The sequence below is a fragment of the Hemibagrus wyckioides genome, linkage group LG26 (genome assembly GCF_019097595.1).
Source record: "Hemibagrus wyckioides isolate EC202008001 linkage group LG26, SWU_Hwy_1.0, whole genome shotgun sequence".
Taxonomy (NCBI): domain Eukaryota; kingdom Metazoa; phylum Chordata; class Actinopteri; order Siluriformes; family Bagridae; genus Hemibagrus; species Hemibagrus wyckioides.
Window position 1 is genome coordinate 7,972,146 of NC_080735.1, and position 18,805 is coordinate 7,990,950.

General features: G+C 38.7%; 1 long non-coding RNA gene across 1 annotated transcript; it reads left to right on the forward strand.

Annotated features, from left to right (window-relative positions):
* The first annotated feature begins 4,977 nt into the window (after positions 1–4,977).
* LOC131346469 (uncharacterized) lies at positions 4,978–6,119 on the forward strand. Its single transcript, XR_009203614.1, has 5 exons — positions 4,978–5,070; positions 5,328–5,419; positions 5,545–5,599; positions 5,719–5,796; positions 5,910–6,119. It is a non-coding gene; the product is annotated as an uncharacterized LOC131346469 (long non-coding RNA).
* Positions 6,120–18,805: the final 12,686 nt, after the last annotated feature.

The following is an 18,805-nucleotide window of genomic DNA, read 5'->3' on the forward strand; positions in this document are numbered from 1 at the left end:
CAGCCATAAAATTATGACCACCTGCCTAATATTGTGTTGGTCCCCCTTTTGCTGCCAAAATAGCCCTGACCTGTCGAGGCATGGACTCCACTGAAGGTGTGCTGTGGTATCTGGCACCAAGATGTTAGCAGCAGATCCTTTTAGTCCTCTAAGTTGCGAGGTGGGGCCTCCATGGATCAGATTTCTTTGTTCAGCACATCTCACAGATGCTCGATTGGATTGAGATCTGGGGAAACTGGAGGCCAAGTCAACACCTCAAACTCATTGTTGTGCTCATCAAACCATTCCTGAACTGTTTTTCCTTTGTGGCACAGCACATTATCCTGCTGAAAGAGACCACAGCCATCAGGGAATACAGTTTCCATGAAAGGGTGTACATGGTCTGCAACAATGCTTAGGTAGGTGGTACATGTCAATGTAACATCCACATGGACGGCAGGACCCAAGGTTTCCCAGTACAACATTCCCCAAAGCATGACACTGCCTCTGCCGGCTTGCCTTCTTCCCATAGTGCATCCTGGTGCTGTGTGTTCCCCAGTTAAGCAACGCACACAAACGTGGCCATCCACGTGGTGTAAAATAAAACATGATTCATCAGACCAGACCACCTTCTTCCATTGGTCCAGTTCTGATGCTCACATGCTCATTTTTGGCGCTTTTGGAACACTTTGGGCACTTTTTTCCTTCCTTGGACCATTTATGATAGATACTGACCACTGCAGACCAGGAACACCTCACAAGAGCTGCAGTTTTGGAGATGCTCTGATCCAGTCGTCTAGACATCACAATTTGGCCCTTGTCAAACTCACTCAAATCCTTACACTGGCCGATTTTTCCTGCTTCTAACATCAACTTTGAGGACAAAATGTTCACTTGCCTCCTAATATATCCCACCCACTAACAGGTGCCATGATGAGGAGATCAGTGTACATCTCCCTCAGTGTCACCCAAATGAGGATGAGATTCCCTTCTGAGCCTGCTTCCTCTCAAGGTTTCTTCCTCATATCATCTCAGGGAGTTTTTCCTTGCCACTGTCACCTGAGGCTTGCTCATTAGAGATAAATAGAAACTCACCTTTAAACTTTATTTTTATAAACTCAACTTTAAACTTCTGTACAGCTGCTTTAATTCCTTTAGCACAATTTAGTTGTGCTATGAAAATAAATTGAAATAAATAAATTCAGTGTCTGAGTATTTATTTAATGCTTGAGTGTGTGTCTTTCTCAGTTGTGTTTTTTGTATTTAAAGGAGCAGTTTCTACTTGAACTGTACTATTTATTCTGTACTGAAAGGTGAATCTCATCATGAAAACATCCCTAAGTCTGAAGGGGTCATTGTATCATCTGCAGATATTTCAGTAAATATATATTTATGTTCTTATTTATTTCATAGTTCTTTTATTGTTGTTAACTTCTCTACAGTGAATAGAAAAACTAAGTGTTGCCCTGATTCACATTCAGTACTTTTATTGAGTGGAAAATCATCATGGAAAGACATTTTAACAGAAATAATTCTCATAGGGACCAGCTCATGTTGGAGTAGAGGGTAATGAGGAGGTGGATATTATAGCTAAGCAGGCTCTAAAACATTGAAAAAACGATATAAATATAGCAGTGATTAACTCTGAAGACAAAGGATTAATGAAAGTAGCTGTTGGAGTTATTATATTAATGTGTAATTGTTGTTCCGGACACTAGAGGGCGTATCTGAGTATTTTGAATGGATTGTGTCTGGAAGAGAGTCTGGAAGAGTGTTACGTGTTGTCTTGAATAAAATATTTGTTTCTTAGTTGAAAATTGGACTTAAGTATCGGAATGCTTCCTTTTTTGTTTGCAATGCTAAATGGACAATAAATGGATTGGCATATCCAATTTTGTCCCGAAGGTATGGACAAAGTGTTTGTTATTTTATTGAATGAAGATAGTGTGATTTATTGCCCTTTCTGCCCTGTAGTATAGACTGCACCTCCTTACCTAGTGTAATAGTTGAGTTGTTGTGGGTGTTCGGGGTTAATAACAATCATAAAACACGGACACTATGACCAGCTCTTCATTCATAACCTTTTTCTTACTTTACTGTCTCTTCTGTCTCCAATTACACTGATTCCCCAAAAAAGTCGCTGCTCAATATATTTCAGCAAAATAAAAGTCCCTTAGACTCTTCCCAATAAAAATAAAAGTCCATTCATAAATACAAAATATTATTAACAAAACATAGAAGAAAATACTTTTTTTTATAATTGTTTTTTATTATTTCACTTTATTTTTAAAATTATTATTAAATAATCCATAAAGGAAGTTTCTATGCACTAACCCCAATCCTCATCTCAGACAATCCCACGTGGGTCTCGAGCCCCGGGTTCAGAGCCTGTGCACGGATCCTACACTCCGGATCACCATCGGCTATCAAGACTACAGAAAGAGACTTGAGAAGAAAACCCCAATGGATTTCCGAAGATTTCTACCGGACGTGAACTGGACTCTCCGTGAGCTGGCCTGTGCTGCGGGGCTGCTGGGTGTCTCTGCAGGTGCAGGTTACTGCATTTAGCGCTACTTGTGGAGATGAAGCGCTCCTCCTGACCAGCTCACGGTAGGATGATTTGACTTTAATATCATAGTGTTTTTACAATAAATCATGTTTAAGGTACACTGTGTTACAGTCTAATGTTATCTAGTTAATCAGCGATATCCTCTTTTGCCGCGTATTAGCCTAATGCTAGTTACCTTGCTAGCGAACTCGGCCATAGGAATAAACTACACAGCAAAATACTTAACGGGATTCATGACATTGGCTTAAGAATTTATTTTATTTCCTTTATTTCATTTTTTTCTGCAATAAGATGTTTACCTCACTGGTCGGTCACTTTTAACAATAATGACTACTGGTTTTACACTAAATCATGGTTAGCATAGTGATTAGCTAGCTCACGCGCCACGTTTACCGCTTTAAATGACGGTGTATTTGTTGTCCTAATGTTATTTATCTAGAGAATTTGTCTGTGTTTCATTATTACACAAATTACATGTTAAATTAATGTACTTTTTAATGTCATTAATGTCTTTTTGTTACAAATGTGTTATCTGCCTTTAGAATGTAGTTCATCGTGTACACTATCATAGTGAGTATAAAGATAGTTAGATTGCTGAACTCGGATAAACGTTTTAATAATTATACACTATAATATTAATACTCGACAGCTAAATATTCTATTGTGTAGAATAAAACATTAAAACCAGCAGATCGCAAAATATTATCTTTTATTGTTAATGCTTGGGCATGAAGTATACAGTTTAATAGTTAGCTGAATGCTAATGCACTTGAAAACATGGCTACTCATTTTAAGATCTCAACACGATACAATATTTCTCCTAATTTTACCTACTAACTAATAAACCTGGCTCTGGGTTTTACATGTACAATAGAAAATGTTAGTTGTAATTGAAGTCACAGAAAACTCATTTTTTACAGACTCTGTGGATGTGCTGGGAGAATCACTTGATACTCCCTCTGTCCTCCAGGTATGTGTCAGATACATAGTCCTATTTTATCTACATTTCACACATGTAGGCTGCTACTAATCGTCTGTCTGTGTGTGTGTGTGTTAAGGTCAATGAGCTAAACCTGCTGCTCTGTCCCACTGAACCTCACCATGACACTTCAGTTGTCCTTCTGGTAACCAAACCTACAATTTATTAACGAAAGATGATCACTGGATTGTCCATGTGACAGAATGTTAGATGTGTTAGTATGAAACTGCTAGAATATGCAACACTTGTGAACTGTTTGCTCTACTTTTCACAGCCTCCCAGTGCTGGTGAGCTGAACAGAGCCTGGTGTGATCAGGTTCAGTCTCCAGACTTCATCAGCTCCCAGTCTGAGGTACTGTACAGTGCTGCAGCTGAGACACACACACACGTCTTTACAAGTTCTAATGTTTAGAATTGTTTTTCTATTTCTAGTCAGTGGACAATAAGAGAGACATCCTCATGGTGTTAAGGGGTCCAGAGAGTGGACTGTGTGAAACCACACAGACGTACATCTTGAATCACGAAGTAATCACAGTCTTTATTACTCTGATGAAGAGAATTGACATTAATGATTATTAGAAGAGAACTTTAGTGAAAAAGATCTTGAGTTTCAGTTGATTTTGCTGTGCATTTGCAGGGATTCCCTTATGATATCTGTGTTGAGGACTGTTTCACTGGCATTAAGGTAAGGGATTGTTTGTTATTGCATCACAAATCTTTGTTAATTGCAGTAATTAATTGTGTTCACTTTAAAATGTCTTAAGAGTGTATCTGGGAGGGTTACAGAATACATTTGCTGTAACTGCATGGAATCATCCGTCCTTGTGGCCCTGGAGGATTATGTGGTAAATTTATTACACATTATATATGATTATTTGTTCAGTATCTATATATTTTTTAGTATGTATATAAAGAATCTTTAATAATATATGTTAATCATTTTTATTTATTTATTTAACAGCACACCTTTAAAAAGGTGACCTGCACATACCTGCATGTGACTGCAGATGGACAGGTGGACACTGCCACTTGGGTGAAGGAAGATGTTTGCTCTCCTCATAGAGCGACTCTGAGGTATTTCTGTGTTTCCAAACTGATGTGTATCTTCATAGGCTGCTATGTTCCTGAATGGGATAGTTTTATTGATTCATTGCTAATTTGCCTTGCAGGAGTGTGAGGAGAGATTTAGCCCAGAGGAGACGGAGGTGCCCTTTATTAGGTACAATCCTCTTCCCAGTTTAATGGTGTAATGGTGTTATTTATGTGTAACATACACTAAGCATTTCCATTGTTCCTTAGCTGCCTACTTTCAGACAGAGAGGTGACGGATATCGGCTTGAAGCTGCCTGCTCTCCGCCAGGCGTTTGCTGTGAGTAAAACCTTTGTGTAGCTACTGTTATTGCACAGGTAAAGTCCACTCTGCTTTAACTTATATTGTGTGCTGTCTTGTATTCAGACTATGTTCGGCTGCATGCTTAATCAGAACTTCCTGTTTCTGACCAGAAAGAAGATCGTGATGCAACTGGCAGCAGCTAACAACCAGGTGAATTTTATTCTCCTATCAATAGTTAATTTTCTGTTTTATTATGATCACAGTCTGTTATGAATGAAGGACATTCTTAGGAAATATATTCAAATAAAATGTCCATAATGAAAATTTGGGCTATGTGTTCTATCATCTGTGTATCTTTAAAGGAAAACTGGACATGCATGCAGGGTTTAAAATAAGTAGCCATGTTGAACACCGTAGACAAAGTGAGTTATAGAGATTTGTTTTTGTTTCGCTTTCACTGGACACAGGTCATGTACAGTTGGCCTACGAGGCGCTGATCCGGTTCCTGAGGACATCGTCTAACCAGGAATCGATTGCAGCAGAGCTCTCCGGGGCCGGTGTAAGCTTGCATATGCCTGTAGAAAATGACTTGTTTAAATATCAAAGATTTTGGTATCATAGAACTGCCACATGTAAAGCAATGTATATGTAATGTCATTTTTTACATTTTTCATGTTTGTGCAGCTCCAACATTTCAACTTTCAACGGCTATTACAGGAACAGCTTTACACCTGAGACAGTAAGTGTCTTATCAGAAGATTTCTAAATTATGCCTGAAATGTTGAATATTTTTCTTGTGTTTAGAATGTTCCCAGTGATAATATATGGCACTAATGGAGCTTGTTGTCTTTCTCACAGCAGCTGATGGCACTCTTCAGCATGTGGGACCTGGATGTGTGGGAGCCTGCAGCAGAGCTGTATTTTACAGTGCTTGTTGTAAGTGTGGAATATCTTCTGATGCCACGATACACAAATTCACAGCTTTGTATCTCTAAGTCAGTGACACTGTTGGATTTGTGTTTGGTGTGTGTGTGTGTGTGTGTCAATAGGATCAGCTGACAGAACTTTTAGTAGTTCTGTTTTCTCAGCCCCTGGAGCTCTACGACGACCCAGAAGCCTTGGTCACTGCAGTTACCCGACTCATCAGGCAGCATGTCCAGCTGATGATGAACACTTTGGAGAAGCTTTGAGCTATGTAGTCCCTTAACCCTACACCTCCCCATTCCCTGCCATCCCTCACCCCAAACACACACACATACACAGAGCACAATTTAATAATGATTTTAATTCTGGTCATCAATGCCCCATGTTTTAACTCATGATGCGCTCACCATCCACTAACAGGAACATCTGTAAACCTGTCCATTTATGCATTTATCCAATCAGTCAGTCATGTGGCAGTAGCATCATACATAAATTCATGCAGATACAGGTCAAGGGTTTCTGTTAATGCTTCCATCAAACATCAGAATGAGGAAAAGTGATTTCTGTGGCTTTGAGTTTACACAGAGTGGTGTGAAAAACAAAACACACTGAGTGATTGACAGTTCTGTGGGTGGAAATACTTTGTTAATAAGATAGCTCAAATAAAATAGCCAGATTGGTTTGAACTACCATTACACCATTATAACCTTCAGGTGGATGGGCTACAACAGCAGTAGACATTAGGTTTTGAGACTATTATGGGGACAGACCTACCCAGAGACTCACTTTTTAAACTTTAACTATAGTTTCTAGGAATGTGTGCTCATATTAGCCTCAAATTCCTGTTCTTGGCTGACAGGAGTGGAGTCTGATGTGGTCTTAGCCTAGTTTTGATGTGGATGACACTTTTCTGCTGACCACAGTGGTAGAGTGCTTATTCAAGGTGCTGTAGTCTTCCAGTTAGCTCAAACCAGCCTGGTGATTCTCCTCTGATCAGCAAGATGTTTCAGAATACAGACTCTACACTCAGAGGTTTTTTTCTGTTTTGTTCTTTCGAACCATTCTGTGTAAACTCTAGAGAGTGTTGAGGGTGAAAATCTCAAGAGATCAGCATTTTCGAAAGAACTTAAACCATTCTGATGTTTGAACATTAGCTGAAGCTCTTGACCTGTATCTGCATGATTGTATGTATTGTGCTGCTGTCACATGATTGGCTGATTGGATAAATGCATAAATGAGCAGGTGTATAGGTGTTCCTATTAAAGTGGACAGTGAGTGTAAGTTATACTTAATAAGTTAATTGCCTTAACATCCATCCATCACATTCCATACTTATTTCCATTACTAACCCCACATTTGCCCCGCATAGCTCAAGCTCTCCACAAGTAGGTATAAATAAATTTTGCTATATTTTAGCTAGGACTATATAAATCTCTCTTGTCTTTTTTTAACAAGTCTTCAGGACTCAAGAACATCTTTTTTAGCCTGTGTAGAATTTTTCTCTCTCCCTTCATCAATCCCACCACCCTAATTACCCCCTTATCCCTCTATGTAGAACGTAGACACAGTATCCTATATAATCATCTGTAAATACTTCTTTATCTGTAAATAGTTTTATCTTTTAGTGTAGTGTGTATATAAATGAATTCAATAAAATATTTTATTAGCATCTATTGAAGCCTCATTCTGATCATTTCTATTCATCAATATACAGTGTTCCTTTAAAAGGTAACCCAAACACACAATGAATTTCTCATTAATATACATATATCATAATCCTTTTTAAAGAATGACTGAAACTGTGAAAAATGTCAAATAACAAAATTCTAATTTTTATAGCCTTCACAAATTTAAGAGATCCAGATTGTAGAAAAGTCTGTTTATAATTTCTAATTGTAGAAAATAAAAATCTGTGACATGACATGAATTTTGTGTTAGTGAAATTGTTTATATGGAATAGTATTGAAAAAAACAGACTGTTTCTGATTTATAGACACCCAAGAAAACATTTGTACACAAAAGTAGAGCCTTGAAGAATGAAGCTGGTCCTCATTCAGACCTCCACATTCTTGAGAAAACTGGAATTTTATGTTGACTTTCAAGATCCTGATTGCTGAAGGAAAATGACTGAATGATTAAAGCTGAAATATTTCATCTGCTTCCTACTCCTATAATAGTCTGTATCTCAAAAATCTTACACCCACAGAATTATCAGATTCTTATCATTCCAAGGTCTTGTGATGTGAATTGGAAAAAAACAAACTTGCTAATATTACAGTAATGTTTGATCTCTTTAATGCAACTGGATTGAGAAACAAGCCCACAAAGCTGTTGCAGTAGAATTGCTTGTAAATAGTAACATGACTTTTTCTAGACTTTCTGTAGAGGCTGGGGAAAGCTCATCTCCCATCCCCAGTAGCTGTGTCACTGCCCAGTTTGGGAACTGCACCGTCTCTGACATTTCACTGTGTACTGCATCAGCTGTATTTGGGTGAAATAACAATAAAAGCTCCTTAATTTGAAATATCAAGTCATGTCAAGATTTTTATTTTTGACTTACTGAAAGAAAATGAAGAGCTGAAGTTTTTACTCATGCAAAATTACTCCTTAAATCTTACTGTCTGCTGTAGGTTACACATTTACAGTAGGGGAAGCCTATTATTATTATTATTATTATTATTATTATTATTATTATTATTGTTGTTGTTGTTCTAAAGAGTTCATGTTATAATTCCATGTGTTTTCACCTCATAATTATAATATTTTCAACAAGACTTGAAGGCGCCTTTTGTGAATGTGGTCAACAGCAAGCAGGAAATTATATATGATTATGATATATGATTTATTTAGTTTGATCATGATGTTATAAATATGTCATGACATATAATTTATACACATATTCATCAGGCATACAGCGATCAGCTTCAACAAAAAAACACAGGCCCAGTACTGTGTAGCTCCTCCACCAAAAACAGCTCCATGAAAGTTTCCATGAAAGAGTGTACATGGTCTGTAACAATGCTTAGCTAGGTGGTACGTGTCAAAGTAACATCCACATGGCATCCACGGCACCTGTCAGTGGTCATAATGTTATGGCTGATCGGTGTCCCTCAATGTCACCCAAATGAGGATGAGGTTCCCTTATGAGTCTGCTTCCTCTCAAGGATTCTTCCTCATATCATCTCAGGGAGTTTTTCTTTACCACTGTCGTAGGGATTGCGGGCTGTGAAGATAGTGGACCAGGGGCGTGGCTAGTGCTAATTATCATCAATAGGGCTCGAGACCCGAATGATTTTAATCTAGCCCCGAATGTTTTATCCCGAATTTTGTCACCGGAGTGTAGAGGAATTAATTAAATGTTGATCGGTTTAGTTGAGCACTGTTGCTGTTTACAGTACACGATTTTGATTGACAACTCTCTCCGCACACACACACACACACACACACACACACACACACACAGGCCAAAATACCGCGAGAGTGTACTGTAATGTTTCACACCTATCGGTCTGCACAGCGCCACTTTCACACCACGGGACTAAAACACTTTACAGCCCTTGAGCACAACAGCAATAAATAAAAACTGTCAGAAAACACAACAATCTTATTATTCAGATAAAAGTCTAACTTCTAATATTTAATGTTAACACAGTTGATAAAAGTCGGCTAACAAATGTATGTTGTGTCAAAAAGGAGGCCCACTGTCTCTGATTCTGAAAACCCCTGACATAAGGACCCTTCTGAATATTATTCCATACATAAGACGTACAAAAGCCTTAAATTAAATAAGACTAAAGATAGATCTAAATAAAATATAAACTGTTAAAGCACTAAGACATTACAGTCTGAACATCATGAGTTTCTACGACTAATGCAGTATTTAAGTTAAAATACAGACATGGCTTAGGGGAACAATGGACCAGAACAGACTCCATCATTCGGCTGTTCTGTCAATTGGTAAAGGAATTCTCAGCATTATAAATACTAGTATGGTAATTGACCGTTTTGCTCAAGTCAAGTCTCTGAGATACTCTCTGATGATTCCACCCTCAAAGAAATAGGATAGAAAGTCACCAAGAGCGTGAAGTAGACAAGATACAAGCAGCAAGACAGATGAGAGAATGAGAGATGAGAGAACAATAAGAGAAGAGAAGAGAGGCTGTAAAAAAAAAAAGAAACAAGAATAATACATACAGTAGTGGCAGTATAAATGAGGAATGAAATAAGAGGTGCAAGTATAATATAGATTATTGTAAAATAAAAAATAATAATAATTATAATAAAGAATCTACACAGCACGGCTTCACACACAAGCTGTAAAAGAGATAATATTGCATGTGTAAGAGAGAAATAAAATGAATTTAATGAACTGATAAAATGATGGGAGGAGTCAGAAAAAAGATTGAATAAAATTTTATAAATTTGCATACTATTTGTGTTCATTTATGTTTATTATTAAACATCCTTATTAAAATCCTAGAAACGCCCCTGCAATGGTCCAAGGGGTAAGTTAAATTAGTTTTATTAATTAACAGGGCAGTATGAGTTATTTTACTGTACTGTTAATTTTTTTCTTTTTTGTGTCTTCGGCACAATGGTATTCAATAAGCAAAGTTACGTTCTTTTTTTAGACTAATATTAGATTAAAAAAACTCATACTGCCCTGTTCATTAATAAATCTAATGTAACTTACCCCCTGGTCCATTGTCTTCACAGCCCGCAATCCCTGCGCAATCTTCTCCGCTGCAGGTTCATTACAGGGCCGTGTTCCAATCGGCAAGTGATTCCCCTCGGAGTGAACTACACAGGGAGCAGGATGTACACTTTAAAGTGCACTGCGACACAAGCCGAGAAATCGGCAATCCATTGCTCTTCCTGTATTAACCCGGATATTAAGAGCTGAATTTTTCGACCTGAATTTGAAGGCCCGCATTTTGTCGACCTGAATTTTAACACCTGAATTTTTGAGGTTGAAAAGTAATGACGTTTGTGTTTTTTTGTAAATGCTGTAAGGATTTTCTTCATTCAGATCAAATTGCAAAGCAGAAAAATTCAAACTTCTTTTTTGTGACAAGTTTTTATTCAGTTCATGTGATTCAATATGATATTTTACTTTCAGGAATTTTGGCACTATTATACTTCCATAGCTCATGTTGGAGTAGAGGGTAATGAGGAGGTGGATATTATAGCTAAGCAGGCTCTAAAACATTGAAAAAACGATATAAATATAGCAGTGATTAACTCTGAAGACAAAGGATTAATGAAAGTAGCTGTTGGAGTTATTATATTAATGTGTAATTGTTGTTCCGGACACTAGAGGGCGTATCTGAGTATTTTGAATGGATTGTGTCTGGAAGAGTGTTACGTGTTGTCTTGAATAAAATATTTGTTTCTTAGTTGAAAGTTGGACTTAAGTATCGGAATGCTTCCTTTTTTGTTTGCAATGCTAAATGGACAATAAATGGATTGGCATATCCAATTTTATCCCGAAGGTATGGACAAAGTGTTTGTTATTTTATTGAATGAAGATAAAGAGTGATTTATTGCCCTTTCTGCCCTGTAGTATAGACTGCACCTCCTTACCTAGTGTAATAGTTTGGTGTATTTTTTACCGTGTGACTTAAAATAGACAGTTTTAAAGTGATTTTGTTTTCCTAATAAAATGTAGTTTTTAGTAACTGATACACATGTTTCATGTTTTGTCCTGATAAATTCCCAGTGAGTGTTTTGAAGCAGCATGTCACTGACCAGGCCAGGGCTCTCCAACCTTTATTCCTCTGAGAGATACTTACAAAATTAAGAGCTACTCCTGTTATATTATTAGTAACATGTATTTAGATAGCTTATTGCCATAAACCAAACCAGCTGAATAAGCTATTTTTGTGTGAACGTTATATATAAATTTTTTATAATAATACATTTTTTTATGAATAATTTATAATGAATTATTGTCAGATTTCGTTCATTCACATGGTTTCTGTTATTTATCAGTGAACTGTTACTTACAAGTCTTCTGGCACATACCCTGATGTCCTCAGCAAGCTGAGAATAGAACTTGATCCTTGACCACAGTGGGATGATGGTAGTCCACTGGACCAGTATCATCATTCAGAGAGTCCTGTGCTTATCCTAACTGGAAAGAGGACAGACTCAAGGATTTGGTTTCTACTTATTCAAATTCAAATCCAGTGTAACATTTAGTATTTTGTGCCCAAACAGCACAGAGTGTAGTTATGGTACGGTTGATGAGATTGAAGAAAATAAAGGAAGACACACAAGATCACTCCTTAATACACTCCAGATCCTCTGTGCTCGTAGGTCCTCTCTTGTGGACTGTCCAGTTGTTCAGTGGAGTTTAGAGCGTACAGAGCCCCAAGATGAGCTAGTATGATTACAGAAGACATTTGGGTTTCAGTTCAAAAGATGAATATGAGACGATAGATCAGAACTACAGCTTTCATTCCCTGATGTTTACATCTAGACGTGTTAAAAAACATGGAACATGACACCTTTTGTTTGAACTCGAAGATTTTTGCAAGTGATCAGAAATATTGGAATACCCAATAGACAGATGCTTCTTGTAGCTCTTGTTTGTCCTGTTAGATTGATTATTTAAATAGTTAACAGATCTGAATATCTACTCTTGGTTAGAGCTCTGGGTTTCACCTGTGAAGACTACATTTGTTGTTAAAAAGATAAATCAACATGAAGACCAGAGAGCTGTCTCTGGGAGGAAAGTAAGCATTTTGGAGCAAAAAAGAGGGAAAATATTTCAGTCAGTGCACAAGTACTGGGTATAACCAATACAACAATTAGGAATGTCCTGAAAAAAACAAGAAACCACTGATGTATTAACAACCAGCCATCAAACACGTTGGCCAATGGAAACAGCAGCAGCTGATGACAGAAACATTGTGAAAGCTGTGAGAAGTAAAACCCAAGAACAACAGTCAGTGACGTCACCAACAACCTCCACAGAGCAGGCTGAAGGTACCACAGACCACTGTTTGAAGAAGCCTTTGAGACCAAACCACAAGATGTACACCCCTCTCAGCCATGTTGAAGTTGTTTAACACATCTACATGTAAATCTCAGTAAATGAAAGCTGAAATTCTGATCTCATGTTCATCTTTTCATCTCAAACCCAAACATCTTCAGTGTATAGACTTGGCCTTGCTGTTCCAATACTTTTGGAGGGGACTGTAGGACTCGGCTCATTATTCTGCTGGATGATCAAAACTTTAATGTAAAATTACGTTCTCCCCTCTCTCTCTCTCTCTCTCTCTCTCTCTCTGTCTCTCTCTCTCTCTCTCTCTCTCTCTCTCTCCTTTCAGGGGCGTGGCCCGTCCTCATAGACGACTTTGTGGAGTTTGCTCGGCCAATCATTACATCAGGCAGGCGCAAAAATTTATAATCATCACCTTCTGCTTAGAGAAGTGACCTCTCTCTCTCTCTCTCTCTCTTTTAGACATTTTTATATCAAAAAATATTTAAATAGAAAATACAAGAGACTTTTAAGATGTGCGTCTGTGCTACCAAACATGAGATGAGTGCAGGACGATGCAGAGCTGAACACACCGCGTCAGGACGAGTCCGAGTGCGTCGTGGGCTTCACCACCAGGGGGCGACAGTGACGTGAGTTGCCTCAGCTTTGAGGCGATGAGGTCAGAGTTTCCATTCAGCAGCTTTTGAACCTGACTGGAAACTGAAAATCACAACAAAGATGGAAATGATGGATTTTTATTGGAGTCAGAGAAAGTGTGTGTTTTGGCCGTCACTTTTTCCCCCAGTATGATCACCCTACCTTCTTCAGAATATTCCCATAACAGCAGCTGATGGAGACAGATTCAGAAATTTGGCCCACTTTCACAAAACATGCATGGAGACCTACTTCCTTTAACCCTCCAACTTCCAGCAGTCTGCACGTGGAGAGTGTCGCATTGCAGCAGCATCTCAAGTGCCAAGGCTGAAACCTGAGAGCGTTGGAGTGCACCATGATGAAGATGACGTTGTGTTGTTTGCAGCTGATTGACGTTTTAAACCGGAAATAAACCCAGGATGCTTTTTCATGAAGCAGCATCATGTACAGGTCCTGATGTTTTATTACGCATTGTTACAATCATGTTTCTCCAACTTGAACGTTCTAATTTAAGTCTGATGTCCAGATGAACTTGCAATGTTTAAAAGTCCATGATTGTGAAGTGAGAAAACATGCAGCGATGCTCAGAACACCAGCAGACACGCCATATCACTGCTCAGTCCCTCCAGGATTTCACACAGAATTTTAAAAAATGTTTTTCTCAATTGTTGTGGCCAAAAGTGCCTGATTTTTGGCTTTTCTTCCCCAAAATTTGTGATGCAACTTGTGATTTTTTTGTGGAAAACTGCTTGAAATGTCAATCATAGGATTCTTCTTTTAAACTCCTACAAGTGAAGACACATGTAATGACTTTCTATGAGAGCTGCACTCATGTTCCACACACATGAATGGAGGAGAGCTTTGACTGAATGCATGTTGTGATGAAGTCACATGACTCGTCTCGGCCCAAATCTGAGGAAAAATCTGAGGTAATTTTGACAAATTGTAAACTCTGTGATCGCAAAATCAGGAAATCCTGAAGGGACTGATGAGATTTTTACTGTGGTACATACAGACGTGTTGTTGTGGAAAACATACAGAAATATTGTTACATACAGTTTAATCACGTGGCCAGAAAGTATTTAAATGAATTTAACATTTGTAATGGACGGATTTTCAGATCTGAGATGCAGTATTGGGATTTAGGTTTATTTTAAATTGTTGGCTTCCAGTTCAGATTTTTATTAAACAGCAGTTGTAATTCTTTTATTCAGAATATATGCACATATCAAGATGTGTAACATCCAAATGCAGAAAATGTGATGGAGTAGATCATGTAGAAAGATCATTGATTTCTTTTAAAGATTTAAAAACACTAACCTAGAGTTCGAGTGGATTTTCAGTTCATCCTGTTACGTTTTTTTTTGTGCACACGCTAAAGTCTAGGTTTTTGATTGTTCCTTTTGATTTTCTTTATTATTTTATATTTCTTCCAGACTCCTGGACAAGGTGCTACGGTGTTCTGGTTTGCCTCACTGTGTTTGTTACAGATTGCCATTTTTGTCCGGTTTAATGTCACTTTTATTTGTGTGAGGAAGGCAGCGTTATCCTCACCTGGTACACTTTGCAGAGTGTTTGGAGTTTTGAGTCCCAGGTAGTCGAGTTCAGCTCATCAAATCAGTATTATTGCATTTGTAAATAAAGTTTATTTAAGGAGAAAAGAAAACAAATGGTGAATCTCCATCGTCAAATGGAAACCTGTTTGTTTGACAGTGGAGTAAAGAGGATGTTAAATAAAGCATGTTTTTAAGAAAAATGTCAGAGTAATATTTCTTTTTTGTAATATTTTCTGTGTAACTCCTGCTGTTGAGATTTCATGATAGGTTTCTCTGATTTTCTTCATCAGAACCGTCCAAAGTTCTCCACTTGTATAAGTTATATACCAACATGAAGGTAGCATTGTCTATTCTATTCAATTCACTTCAGTTCAATTCAATTTATTTGTATAACGGTGTTAACAATGGACATTGTCTCAAAGCAGCTTTACAGAAGTAGAGAAACAGAGAAGAAAAAAAATAGTTATATATGAAGTTTAAATTAAAGTTACTACTTTATCCCTATTTTATCCCTCATGAGCAACCCTTGATGGTGGGATAGTCTCCAAGTGGCTCTGTCCACAGCTGTCTCCTGGTCACAAGCTGTCCACACAGATCCATCCACAGCGTCAGTGAGCACCACCAAGCGAAGAGACTCTGACCAGGGATGGAGCCAGTGGTCACACCAGAAACTCAGAGCACTGGGAACTCGGGAGTGGGATGTATAGCTCGACAGAGAAAGATAGAGAGAGAGAGAAGAAAGATATTAAGTATGCTTGTGATCATGTGATGTTTAAAGACAATGTACACTATATTGCCAAAAGTATTCGCTCACCTGCCTTGACTCGCATATGAACTTAAGTGACATCCCATTCCTAATCCATAGGGTTCAATATGACGTCGGTCCACCCTTTGCAGCTATAACAGCTTCAACTCTTCTGGGAAGGCTGTCCACAAGGTTTAGGAGTGTGTTTATGGGAATTTTTGACCATTCAGTCCAGAAGGCCTGGCTCTCAGTCTCCGCTCTAATTCATCCCAAAGGTGTTCTATCGGGTTGAGGTCAGGACTCTGTGCAGGCCAGTCAAGTTCCTCCACACCAGACTCTGTCATCCATGTCTTTATGGACCTTGCTCTGTGCACTGGTGCACAGTCATGTTGGAAGAGGAAGGGGCCAGCTCCAAACTGTTCCCACAAAGTTGGGAGCATGGAATTGTCCAAAATGTCTTGGTATGCTGAAGCATTCAGAGTTCCTTTCACTGGAACTAAGGGGCCAAGCCCAGCTCCTGAAAAACAATCCCACACCATAATCCCCCCTACACCAAACTTTACACTTGGCACAATGCAGTCAGACAAGTACCGTTCTCCTGGCAACCGCCAAACCCAGACTCGTCCATCAGATTGCCAGATGGAGAAGCGCGATTCGTCACTCCAGAGAACGCGTCTCCACTGCTCTAGAGTCCAGTGGCGGCGTGCTTTACACCACTGCATCCGACGCTTTGCATTGCACTTGGTGATGTATGGCTTGGATGCAGCTGCTCGGCCATGGAAACCCATTCCATGAAGCTCTCTGCGCACTGTTCTTGAGCTAATCTGAAGGCCACATGAAGTTTGGAGGTCTGTAGCGATTGATTCTGCAGAAAGTTGGCGACCTCTTCGCACTATGCGCCTCAGCATCCGCTGACCCCGCTCCGTCAGTTTACGTGGCCTACCACTTCGTGGCTGAGTTGCTGTCGTTCCCAAACACTTCCATGTTCTTATAATACAGCTGACAGTTGACTGTGGAATATTTAGGAACGAGGAAATTTCACGACTGGATTTGTTGCACAGGTGGCATCCTATCACAGTTCCACGCTGGAATTCACTGAGCTCCTGAGAGCGACCCATTCTTTCACAAATGTTTGTAAAAACAGTCTGCATGCCTAGGTGCTTGGTTTTATACACCTGTGGCAATGGAAGTGATTGGAACACCTGATTCTGATTATTTGGATGGGTGAGTGAATACTTTTGGCAATATAGTGTAGATTATGTGTAATGTGCAGGCAGGGACTCCAGCAAGACTAGCCATGACAGCATAACTAAAAGGGAGAGCCAGAAGGTGACAGACATGAAGGCTTCCCAGGATATAAAGCATCCAACCACTTCACAGTCAGCAAACCTGAGCGACTTATGAGGGTGGTAAGGTGACAACAACCAAACATCCCAGTACACCAAACACTCTATGCTCATGAACCTTCCAGATCTGCTCCTTTACCTAAGAAAAACTATACATTGAAAGCTTCACTAAACAAATGTGTCTTTAGCCTAGACGTAAACATTGAGACTGTGTCTGAATCCCGAACACTAATTGGAAGGCTGTTCCATAACTGTGGGATTTTGTAAGAAAATAATCTGCCACCTGCTGTAGCCTTTACTACTTGAGGTACAACCAAATAACCAGCAACCTTGGATCGGAGTAGGCGTGGCAGATCATAAATAACCAAAAGGTCACTTTTACTAGTCCATACTATTATTATTATTATTATTATTATTATTATTGTCTTCTGTATATTTAAATTTTATATTTATATATTTATCTGTTTGTATTTTTAAATCTATATTATCAGTTACAATTTATAAAACTCACCTTGTCTTGATATTATCTTTTTCTTTATCTGCTATACCTTTACCGCTGCAACTATGCAAATTTCCCCACTGTGGGGCAAATAAAGAGTGATCTTATCCAATCCTTTTTGTTTAATGGGCTGGAGTTTCACCCAGGGAGCCTTACACCCAGTTTTCCAAGATGGGATCCAGCTCCTCTGTGAATTGCACTGTCTCAGACCGCAAGACCCTTCAGCGTATAGTGAAGACAGCTGAGAAGATCATCTGAGTCTCTCTTCCCTCTATCACAGACATTTACTCCACATGCTGCATCCGCAAAGCTAACAGCATTGTAGATGATCCCACACACCCCTCACACACACTCTTCACCCTTCTGCCATCTGATAAGAGGTACCGAAGCATTCGGACCCGCACAACCAGACTGTTAAACAGTTTCTTCCCTCAGGCAATCAGGCATCTCAACAGAGAACTGAGCTGTACTGGACACACGCACACACACACGTACAACCAAGATCTGATCTCAGAGGAGAACTGAACTGTGCTGGACACGGACACACACACATAACACACGCAAAAAAAAAAGAACTGAACTGTGCTGGACATAGTCAGACACACACACACACACACTAAATTGTCGCTTTAATATCTGCAATCACTGTATACACTGTTCTTTGCACATTGTCTTGTTCATTGCACAAAGTCGGCCTATATGTTGTTTGTCTGCACTGTCTTGTCTTGTCTTGTCTTCCGGTGCAATTCTGTTGTATGTCTAGTTCGTAAAGACTGCACCTTAAGTATAGTTTAATTTTTTAGTTTAATTTTAATTTTTAAATTATAGTTTAATTTTTTAATCTCTGTTATAACTCTATGTTTGTCTGCGTCACTGTACTTTGTCTGTGTTCTGTGTAGCACCTCTGGTCTAGGAGGAACATTGTTTCACTTCACTGTGTACTGCATCTGCTATATATAGTTGAAGTGACAATAAAGCTTCTTTAACTTTTGACTTTGACTTTGAAACTAAAGGTAAATTACTGAAATTGTATGAATGAATATAATTATTATGAATTATACTTGCTATGTATGTTTATTACAGAATACACTGGTAAAAAGAAAGTGTAGCCAATTAATTGTGGATAATTAAGAGATATGAACGTCCTGGGTGTTTAAGAGAGTCCCAGTGTGCTGTCCTAAAAGATTTACTTAATAACAGAAAACGTTTACAAAAATTGCCCCAGATTACTTGATG